Source organism: Lissotriton helveticus, chromosome 11 (genome assembly GCF_964261635.1).
Source record: "Lissotriton helveticus chromosome 11, aLisHel1.1, whole genome shotgun sequence".
NCBI lineage: Eukaryota > Metazoa > Chordata > Amphibia > Caudata > Salamandridae > Lissotriton > Lissotriton helveticus.
In genome coordinates, this window is record NC_136072.1 from 39751810 (window position 1) to 39764750 (window position 12941).

The following is a 12941-nucleotide window of genomic DNA, read 5'->3' on the forward strand; positions in this document are numbered from 1 at the left end:
CCCCTTCTGCTATATTCATTGCCCTAATATATGATAAGTTCCATAAAGCAGAGTCACCACTCACATGTGCTGGTAATAAATATGTTACAGTGGGCAGACAATGAAAGGGCTGAGACCCGACCAGACATTATAACTCCAGCATCTCTATGTTAAAAAGCATTTCTAGGCAATATCTAGCCTCTGAAAAAAATATGCAAGATCCACCGATAAATCTGGCAAAAGTCACTAACATTTTGGGCATACTTGTGCTCCACCTGAATGTAGCGCCACCTTGTAGCCATCGGAGGTAACTGCAGCTCACAAAATGTTTCATAAGAGGGCAAGTTGAGAGGAATCCAAGAGGCAGATGTCCATAGAAAGAGCCTCTGACTACAGCAGGAAGGTTGGATGCTTCAAATTTGCATAGTTTCCTGTCCAACGTCCTCTCACGTCCCGAACGCCCACGTCACTCCACTGAATGCTCCTCATCTGCATAAAGAGAACACTTTCACAGAGGAGCAGAGTGGCGCAGCGGAAGCGTGCTGGGCCCATAACCCAGAGGTCGATGGATCGAAACCATCCTCTGCTAAATTTGCTTTATTTTCCTTCCAAGGACCAAGCTGTCATTTCCACGCTGCCAGAAAGGAAAAGCGCAAGCTTGCGCCAGCTATGTGAGAAAAGACTTCTCAACTATCTGTGTCTGCTGAAATACAAGAGAGGGATCGTCAAAGGATCCACCCTTTACTTTGAAAGTAAAGAGACACAATAATAAGCATAAATGACAGAGGGCGTTGGTGGTATAGTGGTGAGCATAGCTGCCTTCCAAGCAGTTGACCCGGGTTCGATTCCCGGCCAACGCAGTGCAAATACTTATGTATTCTGCAAGCAGGATATATTTTAGTTCAACATGTCACAAAATGGAAATATCATGAACAGATTAATCAGCCATATATATAGAAATTAAAAAATACGTAGGCAAACATCTCAATCGCCCCTTCTGCTATATTCATTGTCCTAATATATGATAAGTTTCATAAAGCAGAGTCGCCATTCACATGTGCTGGTAATAAATATGTTATTTTGGGCAGGCAATGAAAGGGCTGAGGCCCGACCAGACATTATACCTCCAGCATCTCTATGTTAAAAAGCCTTTCTAGGCAATTTCTAGCCTCTGAAAAAAATATGCAAGACCCACCGATAAATCTGGCCAAAGTCCGTAACATTTTTGCATACTTGTGCTTTGACCTGAATGTAGCGCCACCTCGTAGCTGTCGAAGGTAACTGCAGCTCACAAAATGTTTTATCAGAAGGCAAGTTGAGAGGAATCCAAGAGGCAGATGTCCATGGAAAGAGCCTCTCACTGCAGCAGGAAGGTTGGATGCTTGAAATTTGCATAGTTTCCTGTCCAACGTCCACAACGCTCCCAAACGCTCAAAAGCCTCGCCCTCACCGGGTAGATCTCTGGCTCCCAGGTAAAGCCAAATCCTGAGCATGTTAGCGCTAGTATCACAGAGAGAGATATAGAGGGTTCAAGAGCTGCTGTCTTGATAAATGTTTGAAACGGCTAGTGCCTGATAGTGTCTGGCTTTCAGTTATGACTGATTGTGAGAGGGGAAGATTAAGTTTTTCTGCACCCAGCATGCCTTGCGATATACTTAGGCAAATGAGGTGAGAGCCCGACCAATCCCACTCTACTCTGCTGAATGCTCCTTATTTGCATAAAGAGAACACTTTCACAACGGAGCAGAGTGGCGCAGCGGAAGCGTGCTGGGCCCATAACCCAGAGGTCGATGGATCGAAACCATCCTCTGCTAATTTTGCTTGATTTTTCTTCCAAGGACCAAGCTGTCATTCCCAGGCTGCCAGCAAGTAAAAGCGCAAGCTTTTGCCAGCTATGTGAGAAAAGACTTCTCAACTATCTGTGTCTGCTGAAATACAAGAGAGGGATCGTAAAAGGATCCACCCTGTACTTTGAAAGTAAAGACACACAATAATAAGCATAAATGACTGGTGGGACCTTCAAACACTTTTCTGGGCATGCTTTGAATTTCATTCTTCCCTTTTAGTTGTGCTATTATCTATCTCCTGGGCATTTCCTGGAATGTTCTCTCTTTCTCTTCCCTGCTTTGCTTCCCATGCTGCATCTATATGTTCATATCTATTATTTGTACTACTGCTTTCCATTCTTCTCTTCCGCACAGCTTTGACCTTGGTTTCAATCCCAGTTCCTTACCCTCTGCTAAAAACTTTCTACTGCTTTTCATGTTGGTATCTAAACCAAATGCACCGTTGAAGCTGGTGCAAGATAGACATTGCACTCAGGGTCGTAATGTTTAGAACCGAGACCATACAGATCATAGGGCGTTGGTGGTATAGTGGTGAGCATAGCTGCCTTCCAAGCAGTTGACCCGGGTTCGATTCCCGGCCAACGCAGTACAAATACTTATATATTCTGCAAGCTGGATATATTTTAATGCAATATGTCACAAAATGGAAATATCATGAACAGATTAATCAGCCAGATATAAAAAAATAAACAAATACGTAGGCAAACATCTCGATCGCCCCTTCTGCTATATTCATTGCCCTAATATATGATAAGTTCCATAAAGCAGAGTCACCACTCACATGTGCTGGTAATAAATATGTTACAGTGGGCAGACAATGAAAGGGCTGAGGCCCGACCAGACATTATAACTCCAGCATCTCTATGTTAAAAAGCATTTCTAGGCAATATCTAGCCTCTGAAAAAAATATGCAAGATCCACCGATAAATCTGGCAAAAGTCACTAACATTTTGGGCATACTTGTGCTCTCACCTGAATGTAGCGCCACCTTGTAGCCATCGGAGGTAACTGCAGCTCACAAAATGTTTCATAAGAGGGCAAGTTGAGAGGAATCCAAGAGGCAGATGTCCATAGAAAGAGCCTCTGACTACAGCAGGAAGGTTGGATGCTTCAAATTTGCATAGTTTCCTGTCCAACGTCCTCTCACGTCCCGAACGCCCACGTCACTCCACTGAATGCTCCTCATCTGCATAAAGAGAACACTTTCACAGAGGAGCAGAGTGGCGCAGCGGAAGCGTGCTGGGCCCATAACCCAGAGGTCGATGGATCGAAACCATCCTCTGCTAAATTTGCTTTATTTTCCTTCCAAGGACCAAGCTGTCATTTCCACGCTGCCAGAAAGGAAAAGCGCAAGCTTGCGCCAGCTATGTGAGAAAAGACTTCTCAACTATCTGTGTCTGCTGAAATACAAGAGAGGGATCGTCAAAGGATCCACCCTTTACTTTGAAAGTAAAGAGACACAATAATAAGCATAAATGACAGAGGGCGTTGGTGGTATAGTGGTGAGCATAGCTGCCTTCCATGCAGTTGACCCGGGTTCGATTCCCCGCCAACGCAGTGCACATACTTATGTATTCTGCAAGCAGGATATATTTTAGTTCAACATGTCACAAAATGGAAATATCATGAACAGATTAATCAGCCATATATATAGAAATTAAAAAATACGTAGGCAAACATCTCAATCGCCCCTTCTGCTATATTCATTGTCCTAATATATGATAAGTTTCATAAAGCAGAGTCGCCATTCACATGTGCTGGTAATAAATATGTTATTTTGGGCAGGCAATGAAAGGGCTGAGGCCCGACCAGACATTATACCTCCAGCATCTCTATGTTAAAAAGCATTTCTAGGCAATTTCTAGCCTCTGAAAAAAATATGCAAGACCCACCGATAAATCTGGCCAAAGTCCGTAACATTTTTGCATACTTGTGCTCTGACCTGAATGTAGCGCCACCTCGTAGCTGTCGAAGGTAACTGCAGCTCACAAAATGTTTTATCAGAAGGCAAGTTGAGAGGAATCCAAGAGGCAGATGTCAATGGAAAGAGCCTCTCACTGCAGCAGGAAGGTTGGATGCTTGAAATTTGCATAGTTTCCTGTCCAACGTCCCGAACGCTCCCAAACGCTCAAAAGCCTCACACCGGGCAAGCCCTCACTGGGTAGATCTCTGGCTCCCAGGTAAAGCCAAATCCTGAGCATGTTAGCGCTAGTATCACAGAGAGAGATATAGAGGGTTCAAGAGCTGCTGTCTTGATAAATGTTTGAAACGGCTAGTGCCTGAGAGTGTCTGGCTTTCAGTTATGACTGATTGTTAGAGGGGAAGATTAAGTTTTTCTGCACCCAGCATGCCTTGCGATATACTTAGGCAAATGAGGTGAGAGCCCGACCAATCCCACTCTACTCTGCTGAATGCTCCTTATTTGCATAAAGAGAACACTTTCACAACGGAGCAGAGTGGCGCAGCGGAAGCGTGCTGGGCCCATAACCCAGAGGTCGATGGATCAAAACCATCCTCTGCTAATTTTGCTTGATTTTTCTTCCAAGGACCAAGCTGTCATTCCCAGGCTGCCAGCAAGTAAAAGCGCAAGCTTTTGCCAGCTATGTGAGAAAAGACTTCTCAACTATCTGTGTCTGCTGAAATACAAGAGAGGGATCGTAAAAGGATCCACCCTGTACTTTGAAAGTAAAGACACACAATAATAAGCATAAATGACTGGTGGGACCTTCAAACACTTTTCTGGGCATGCTTTGAATTTCATTCTTCCCTTTTAGTTGTGCTATTATCTATCTCCTGGGCATTTCCTGGAATGTTCTCTCTTTCTCTTCCCTGCTTTGCTTCCCATGCTGCATCTATATGTTCATATCTATTATTTGTACTACTGCTTTCCATTCTTCTCTTCCGCACAGCTTTGACCTTGGTTTCAATCCCAGTTCCTTACCCTCTGCTAAAAACTTTCTACTGCTTTTCATGTTGGTATCTAAACCAAATGCACCGTTGAAGCTGGTGCAAGATAGACATTGCACTCAGGGTCGTAATGTTTAGAACCGAGAGCATACAGATCATAGGGCGTTGGTGGTTTAGTGGTGAGCATAGCTGCCTTCCAAGCAGTTGACCCGGGTTCGATTCCCGGCCAACGCAGTACAAATACTTATATATTCTGCAAGCTGGATATATTTTAATGCAATATGTCACAAAATGGAAATATCATGAACAGATTAATCAGCCAGATATAAAAAAATAAACAAATACGTAGGCAAACATCTCGATCGCCCCTTCTGCTATATTCATTGCCCTAATATATGATAAGTTCCATAAAGCAGAGTCACCACTCACATGTGCTGGTAATAAATATGTTACAGTGGGCAGACAATGAAAGGGCTGAGGCCCGACCAGACATTATAACTCCAGCATCTCTATGTTAAAAAGCATTTCTAGGCAATATCTAGCCTCTGAAAAAAATATGCAAGATCCACCGATAAATCTGGCAAAAGTCACTAACATTTTGGGCATACTTGTGCTCTCACCTGAATGTAGCGCCACCTTGTAGCCATCGGAGGTAACTGCAGCTCACAAAATGTTTCATAAGAGGGCAAGTTGAGAGGAATCCAAGAGGCAGATGTCCATAGAAAGAGCCTCTGACTACAGCAGGAAGGTTGGATGCTTCAAATTTGCATAGTTTCCTGTCCAACGTCCTCTCACGTCCCGAACGCCCACGCCACTCCACTGAATGCTCCTCATCTGCATAAAGAGAACACTTTCACAGAGGAGCAGAGTGGCGCAGCGGAAGCGTGCTGGGCCCATAACCCAGAGGTCGATGGATCGAAACCATCCTCTGCTAAATTTGCTTTATTTTCCTTCCAAGGACCAAGCTGTCATTTCCACGCTGCCAGAAAGGAAAAGCGCAAGCTTTTGCCAGCTATGTGAGAAAAGACTTCTCAACTATCTGTGTCTGCTGAAATACAAGAGAGGGATCGTCAAAGGATCCACCCTTTACTTTGAAAGTAAAGAGACACAATAATAAGCATAAATGACAGAGGGCGTTGGTGGTATAGTGGTGAGCATAGCTGCCTTCCAAGCAGTTGACCCGGGTTCGATTCCCGGCCAACGCAGTGCAAATACTTATGTATTCTGCAAGCAGGATATATTTTAGTTCAACATGTCACAAAATGGAAATATCATGAACAGATTAATCAGCCATATATATAGAAATTAAAAAATACGTAGGCAAACATCTCAATCGCCCCTTCTGCTATATTCATTGTCCTAATATATGATAAGTTTCATAAAGCAGAGTCGCCATTCACATGTGCTGGTAATAAATATGTTATTTTGGGCAGGCAATGAAAGGGCTGAGGCCCGACCAGACATTATACCTCCAGCATCTCTATGTTAAAAAGCATTTCTAGGCAATTTCTAGCCTCTGAAAAAAATATGCAAGACCCACCGATAAATCTGGCCAAAGTCCGTAACATTTTTGCATACTTGTGCTCTGACCTGAATGTAGCGCCACCTCGTAGCTGTCGAAGGTAACTGCAGCTCACAAAATGTTTTATCAGAAGGCAAGTTGAGAGGAATCCAAGAGGCAGATGTCCATGGAAAGAGCCTCTCACTGCAGCAGGAAGGTTGGATGCTTGAAATTTGCATAGTTTCCTGTCCAACGTCCACAACGCTCCCAAACGCTCAAAAGCCTCACACCGGGCAAGCCCTCACCGGGTAGATCTCTGGCTCCCAGGTAAAGCCAAATCCTGAGCATGTTAGCGCTAGTATCACAGAGAGAGATATAGAGGGTTCAAGAGCTGCTGTCTTGATAAATGTTTGAAACGGCTAGTGCCTGAGAGTGTCTGGCTTTCAGTTATGACTGATTGTGAGAGGGGAAGATTAAGTTTTTCTGCACCCAGCATGCCTTGCGATATACTTAGGCAAATGAGGTGAGAGCCCGACCAATCCCACTCTACTCTGCTGAATGCTCCTTATTTGCATAAAGAGAACACTTTCACAACGGAGCAGAGTGGCGCAGCGGAAGCGTGCTGGGCCCATAACCCAGAGGTCGATGGATCGAAACCATCCTCTGCTAATTTTGCTTGATTTTTCTTCCAAGGACCAAGCTGTCATTCCCAGGCTGCCAGCAAGTAAAAGCGCAAGCTTTTGGCAGCTATGTGAGAAAAGACTTCTCAACTATCTGTGTCTGCTGAAATACAAGAGAGGGATCGTAAAAGGATCCACCCTGTACTTTGAAAGTAAAGACACACAATAATAAGCATAAATGACTGGTGGGACCTTCAAACACTTTTCTGGGCATGCTTTGAATTTCATTCTTCCCTTTTAGTTGTGCTATTATCTATCTCCTGGGCATTTCCTGGAATGTTCTCTCTTTCTCTTCCCTGCTTTGCTTCCCATGCTGCATCTATATGTTCATATCTATTATTTGTACTACTGCTTTCCATTCTTCTCTTCCGCACAGCTTTGACCTTGGTTTCAATCCCAGTTCCTTACCCTCTGCTAAAAACTTTCTACTGCTTTTCATGTTGGTATCTAAACCAAATGCACCGTTGAAGCTGGTGCAAGATAGACATTGCACTCAGGGTCGTAATGTTTAGAACCGAGATCATACAGATCATAGGGCGTTGGTGGTATAGTGGTGAGCATAGCTGCCTTCCAAGCAGTTGACCCGGGTTCGATTCCCGGCCAACGCAGTACAAATACTTATATATTCTGCAAGCTGGATATATTTTAATGCAATATGTCACAAAATGGAAATATCATGAACAGATTAATCAGCCAGATATAAAAAAATAAACAAATACGTAGGCAAACATCTCGATCGCCCCTTCTGCTATATTCATTGCCCTAATATATGATAAGTTCCATAAAGCAGAGTCACCACTCACATGTGCTGGTAATAAATATGTTACAGTGGGCAGACAATGAAAGGGCTGAGGCCCGACCAGACATTATAACTCCAGCATCTCTATGTTAAAAAGCATTTCTAGGCAATATCTAGCCTCTGAAAAAAATATGCAAGATCCACCGATAAATCTGGCAAAAGTCACTAACATTTTGGGCATACTTGTGCTCTCACCTGAATGTAGCGCCACCTTGTAGCCATCGGAGGTAACTGCAGCTCACAAAATGTTTCATAAGAGGGCAAGTTGAGAGGAATCCAAGAGGCAGATGTCCATAGAAAGAGCCTCTGACTACAGCAGGAAGGTTGGATGCTTCAAATTTGCATAGTTTCCTGTCCAACGTCCTCTCACGTCCCGAACGCCCACGTCACTCCACTGAATGCTCCTCATCTGCATAAAGAGAACACTTTCACAGAGGAGCAGAGTGGCGCAGCGGAAGCGTGCTGGGCCCATAACCCAGAGGTCGATGGATCGAAACCATCCTCTGCTAAATTTGCTTTATTTTCCTTCCAAGGACCAAGCTGTCATTTCCACGCTGCCAGAAAGGAAAAGCGCAAGCTTGCGCCAGCTATGTGAGAAAAGACTTCTCAACTATCTGTGTCTGCTGAAATACAAGAGAGGGATCGTCAAAGGATCCACCCTTTACTTTGAAAGTAAAGAGACACAATAATAAGCGTTGGTGGTATAGTGGTGAGCATAGCTGCCTTCCATGCAGTTGACCCGGGTTCGATTCCCGGCCATCGCAGTGCAAATACTTATGTATTCTGCAAGCAGGATATATTTTAGTTCAACATGTCACAAAATGGAAATATCATGAACAGATTAATCAGCCATATATATAGAAATTAAAAAATACGTAGGCAAACATCTCAATCGCCCCTTCTACTATATTCATTGTCCTAATATATGATAAGTTTCATAAAGCAGAGTCGCCATTCACATGTGCTGGTAATAAATATGTTATTTTGGGCAGGCAATGAAAGGGCTGAGGCCCGACCAGACATTATACCTCCAGCATCTCTATGTTAAAAAGCATTTCTAGGCAATTTCTAGCCTCTGAAAAAAATATGCAAGACCCACCGATAAATCTGGCCAAAGTCCGTAACATTTTTGCATACTTGTGCTCTGACCTGAATGTAGCGCCACCTCGTAGCTGTCGAAGGTAACTGCAGCTCACAAAATGTTTTATCAGAAGGCAAGTTGAGAGGAATCCAAGAGGCAGATGTCCATGGAAAGAGCCTCTCACTGCAGCAGGAAGGTTGGATGCTTGAAATTTGCATAGTTTCCTGTCCAACGTCCCGAACGCTCCCAAACGCTCAAAAGCCTCACACCGGGCAAGCCCTCACCGGGTAGATCTCTGGCTCCCAGGTAAAGCCAAATCCTGAGCATGTTAGCGCTAGTATCACAGAGAGAGATATAGAGGGTTCAAGAGCTGCTGTCTTGATAAATGTTTGAAACGGCTAGTGCCTGAGAGTGTCTGGCTTTCAGTTATGACTGATTGTTAGAGGGGAAGATTAAGTTTTTCTGCACCCAGCATGCCTTGCGATATACTTAGGCAAATGAGGTGAGAGCCCGACCAATCCCACTCTACTCTGCTGAATGCTCCTTATTTGCATAAAGAGAACACTTTCACAACGGAGCAGAGTGGCGCAGCGGAAGCGTGCTGGGCCCATAACCCAGAGGTCGATGGATCGAAACCATCCTCTGCTAATTTTGCTTGATTTTTCTTCCAAGGACCAAGCTGTCATTCCCAGGCTGCCAGCAAGTAAAAGCGCAAGCTTTTGCCAGCTATGTGAGAAAAGACTTCTCAACTATCTGTGTCTGCTGAAATACAAGAGAGGGATCGTAAAAGGATCCACCCTGTACTTTGAAAGTAAAGACACACAATAATAAGCATAAATGACTGGTGGGACCTTCAAACACTTTTCTGGGCATGCTTTGAATTTCATTCTTCCCTTTTAGTTGTGCTATTATCTATCTCCTGGGCATTTCCTGGAATGTTCTCTCTTTCTCTTCCCTGCTTTGCTTCCCATGCTGCATCTATATGTTCATATCTATTATTTGTACTACTGCTTTCCATTCTTCTCTTCCGCACAGCTTTGACCTTGGTTTCAATCCCAGTTCCTTACCCTCTGCTAAAAACTTTCTACTGCTTTTCATGTTGGTATCTAAACCAAATGCACCGTTGAAGCTGGTGCAAGATAGACATTGCACTCAGGGTCGTAATGTTTAGAACCGAGAGCATACAGATCATAGGGCGTTGGTGGTATAGTGGTGAGCATAGCTGCCTTCCAAGCAGTTGACCCGGGTTCGATTCCCGGCCAACGCAGTACAAATACTTATATATTCTGCAAGCTGGATATATTTTAATGCAATATGTCACAAAATGGAAATATCATGAACAGATTAATCAGCCAGATATAAAAAAATAAACAAATACGTAGGCAAACATCTCGATCGCCCCTTCTGCTATATTCATTGCCCTAATATATGATAAGTTCCATAAAGCAGAGTCACCACTCACATGTGCTGGTAATAAATATGTTACAGTGGGCAGACAATGAAAGGGCTGAGGCCCGACCAGACATTATAACTCCAGCATCTCTATGTTAAAAAGCATTTCTAGGCAATATCTAGCCTCTGAAAAAAATATGCAAGATCCACCGATAAATCTGGCAAAAGTCACTAACATTTTGGGCATACTTGTGCTCTCACCTGAATGTAGCGCCACCTTGTAGCCATCGGAGGTAACTGCAGCTCACAAAATGTTTCATAAGAGGGCAAGTTGAGAGGAATCCAAGAGGCAGATGTCCATAGAAAGAGCCTCTGACTACAGCAGGAAGGTTGGATGCTTCAAATTTGCATAGTTTCCTGTCCAACGTCCTCTCACGTCCCGAACGCCCACGTCACTCCACTGAATGCTCCTCATCTGCATAAAGAGAACACTTTCACAGAGGAGCAGAGTGGCGCAGCGGAAGCGTGCTGGGCCCATAACCCAGAGGTCGATGGATCGAAACCATCCTCTGCTAAATTTGCTTTATTTTCCTTCCAAGGACCAAGCTGTCATTTCCACGCTGCCAGAAAGGAAAAGCGCAAGCTTGCGCCAGCTATGTGAGAAAAGACTTCTCAACTATCTGTGTCTGCTGAAATACAAGAGAGGGATCGTCAAAGGATCCACCCTTTACTTTGAAAGTAAAGAGACACAATAATAAGCATAAATGACAGAGGGCGTTGGTGGTATAGTGGTGAGCATAGCTGCCTTCCATGCAGTTGACCCGGGTTCGATTCCCGGCCAACGCAGTGCAAATACTTATGTATTCTGCAAGCAGGATATATTTTAGTTCAACATGTCACAAAATGGAAATATCATGAACAGATTAATCAGCCATATATATAGAAATTAAAAAATACGTAGGCAAACATCTCAATCGCCCCTTCTACTATATTCATTGTCCTAATATATGATAAGTTTCATAAAGCAGAGTCGCCATTCACATGTGCTGGTAATAAATATGTTATTTTGGGCAGGCAATGAAAGGGCTGAGGCCCGACCAGACATTATACCTCCAGCATCTCTATGTTAAAAAGCATTTCTAGGCAATTTCTAGCCTCTGAAAAAAATATGCAAGACCCACCGATAAATCTGGCCAAAGTCCGTAACATTTTTGCATACTTGTGCTCTGACCTGAATGTAGCGCCACCTCGTAGCTGTCGAAGGTAACTGCAGCTCACAAAATGTTTTATCAGAAGGCAAGTTGAGAGGAATCCAAGAGGCAGATGTCCATGGAAAGAGCCTCTCACTGCAGCAGGAAGGTTGGATGCTTGAAATTTGCATAGTTTCCTGTCCAACGTCCCGAACGCTCCCAAACGCTCAAAAGCCTCACACCGGGCAAGCCCTCACCGGGTAGATCTCTGGCTCCCAGGTAAAGCCAAATCCTGAGCATGTTAGCGCTAGTATCACAGAGAGAGATATAGAGGGTTCAAGAGCTGCTGTCTTGATAAATGTTTGAAACGGCTAGTGCCTGAGAGTGTCTGGCTTTCAGTTATGACTGATTGTTAGAGGGGAAGATTAAGTTTTTTTGCACCCAGCATGCCTTGCGATATACTTAGGCAAATGAGGTGAGAGCCCGACCAATCCCACTCTACTCTGCTGAATGCTCCTTATTTGCATAAAGAGAACACTTTCACAACGGAGCAGAGTGGCGCAGCGGAAGCGTGCTGGGCCCATAACCCAGAGGTCGATGGATCGAAACCATCCTCTGCTAATTTTGCTTGATTTTTCTTCCAAGGACCAAGCTGTCATTCCCAGGCTGCCAGCAAGTAAAAGCGCAAGCTTTTGCCAGCTATGTGAGAAAAGACTTCTCAACTATCTGTGTCTGCTGAAATACAAGAGAGGGATTGTAAAAGGATCCACCCTGTACTTTGAAAGTAAAGACACACAATAATAAGCATAAATGACTGGTGGGACCTTCAAACACTTTTCTGGGCATGCTTTGAATTTCATTCTTCCCTTTTAGTTGTGCTATTATCTATCTCATGGGCATTTCCTGGAATGTTCTCTCTTTCTCTTCCCTGCTTTGCTTCCCATGCTGCATCTATATGTTCATATCTATTATTTGTACTACTGCTTTCCATTCTTCTCTTCCGCACAGCTTTGACCTTGGTTTCAATCCCAGTTCCTTACCCTCTGCTAAAAACTTTCTACTGCTTTTCATGTTGGTATCTAAACCAAATGCACCGTTGAAGCTGGTGCAAGATAGACATTGCACTCAGGGTCGTAATGTTTAGAACCGAGAGCATACAGATCATAGGGCGTTGGTGGTATAGTGGTGAGCATAGCTGCCTTCCAAGCAGTTGACCCGGGTTCGATTCCCGGCCAACGCAGTACAAATACTTATATATTCTGCAAGCTGGATATATTTTAATGCAATATGTCACAAAATGGAAATATCATGAACAGATTAATCAGCCAGATATAAAAAAATAAACAAATACGTAGGCAAACATCTCGATCGCCCCTTCTGCTATATTCATTGCCCTAATATATGATAAGTTCCATAAAGCAGAGTCACCACTCACATGTGCTGGTAATAAATATGTTACAGTGGGCAGACAATGAAAGGGCTGAGGCCCGACCAGACATTATAACTCCAGCATCTCTATGTTAAAAAGCATTTCTAGGCAATATCTAGCCTCTGAAAAAAATATG

At 43.8% G+C, this 12941-nt stretch overlaps 9 non-coding genes across 9 annotated transcripts; all 9 read left to right on the forward strand.

Annotated features, from left to right (window-relative positions):
• The first annotated feature begins 767 nt into the window (after positions 1 to 767).
• On the forward strand, positions 768 to 839 carry TRNAG-UCC (transfer RNA glycine (anticodon UCC)). Its single transcript has one exon. It is a non-coding gene; the product is annotated as a tRNA-Gly (tRNA).
• Positions 840 to 2340: 1501 nt separating this feature from the next.
• Positions 2341 to 2412, forward strand: TRNAG-UCC (transfer RNA glycine (anticodon UCC)). Its single transcript has one exon. It is a non-coding gene; the product is annotated as a tRNA-Gly (tRNA).
• Positions 2413 to 4895: 2483 nt separating this feature from the next.
• On the forward strand, positions 4896 to 4967 carry TRNAG-UCC (transfer RNA glycine (anticodon UCC)). Its single transcript has one exon. It is a non-coding gene; the product is annotated as a tRNA-Gly (tRNA).
• Positions 4968 to 5866: 899 nt separating this feature from the next.
• TRNAG-UCC (transfer RNA glycine (anticodon UCC)) lies at positions 5867 to 5938 on the forward strand. Its single transcript has one exon. It is a non-coding gene; the product is annotated as a tRNA-Gly (tRNA).
• Positions 5939 to 7450: 1512 nt separating this feature from the next.
• TRNAG-UCC (transfer RNA glycine (anticodon UCC)) lies at positions 7451 to 7522 on the forward strand. Its single transcript has one exon. It is a non-coding gene; the product is annotated as a tRNA-Gly (tRNA).
• An 883-nt stretch (positions 7523 to 8405) lies between these two features.
• Positions 8406 to 8477, forward strand: TRNAG-UCC (transfer RNA glycine (anticodon UCC)). Its single transcript has one exon. It is a non-coding gene; the product is annotated as a tRNA-Gly (tRNA).
• A 1512-nt stretch (positions 8478 to 9989) lies between these two features.
• TRNAG-UCC (transfer RNA glycine (anticodon UCC)) lies at positions 9990 to 10061 on the forward strand. Its single transcript has one exon. It is a non-coding gene; the product is annotated as a tRNA-Gly (tRNA).
• An 899-nt stretch (positions 10062 to 10960) lies between these two features.
• Positions 10961 to 11032, forward strand: TRNAG-UCC (transfer RNA glycine (anticodon UCC)). Its single transcript has one exon. It is a non-coding gene; the product is annotated as a tRNA-Gly (tRNA).
• A 1512-nt stretch (positions 11033 to 12544) lies between these two features.
• Positions 12545 to 12616, forward strand: TRNAG-UCC (transfer RNA glycine (anticodon UCC)). Its single transcript has one exon. It is a non-coding gene; the product is annotated as a tRNA-Gly (tRNA).
• The last annotated feature ends 325 nt before the right edge of the window (positions 12617 to 12941 follow it).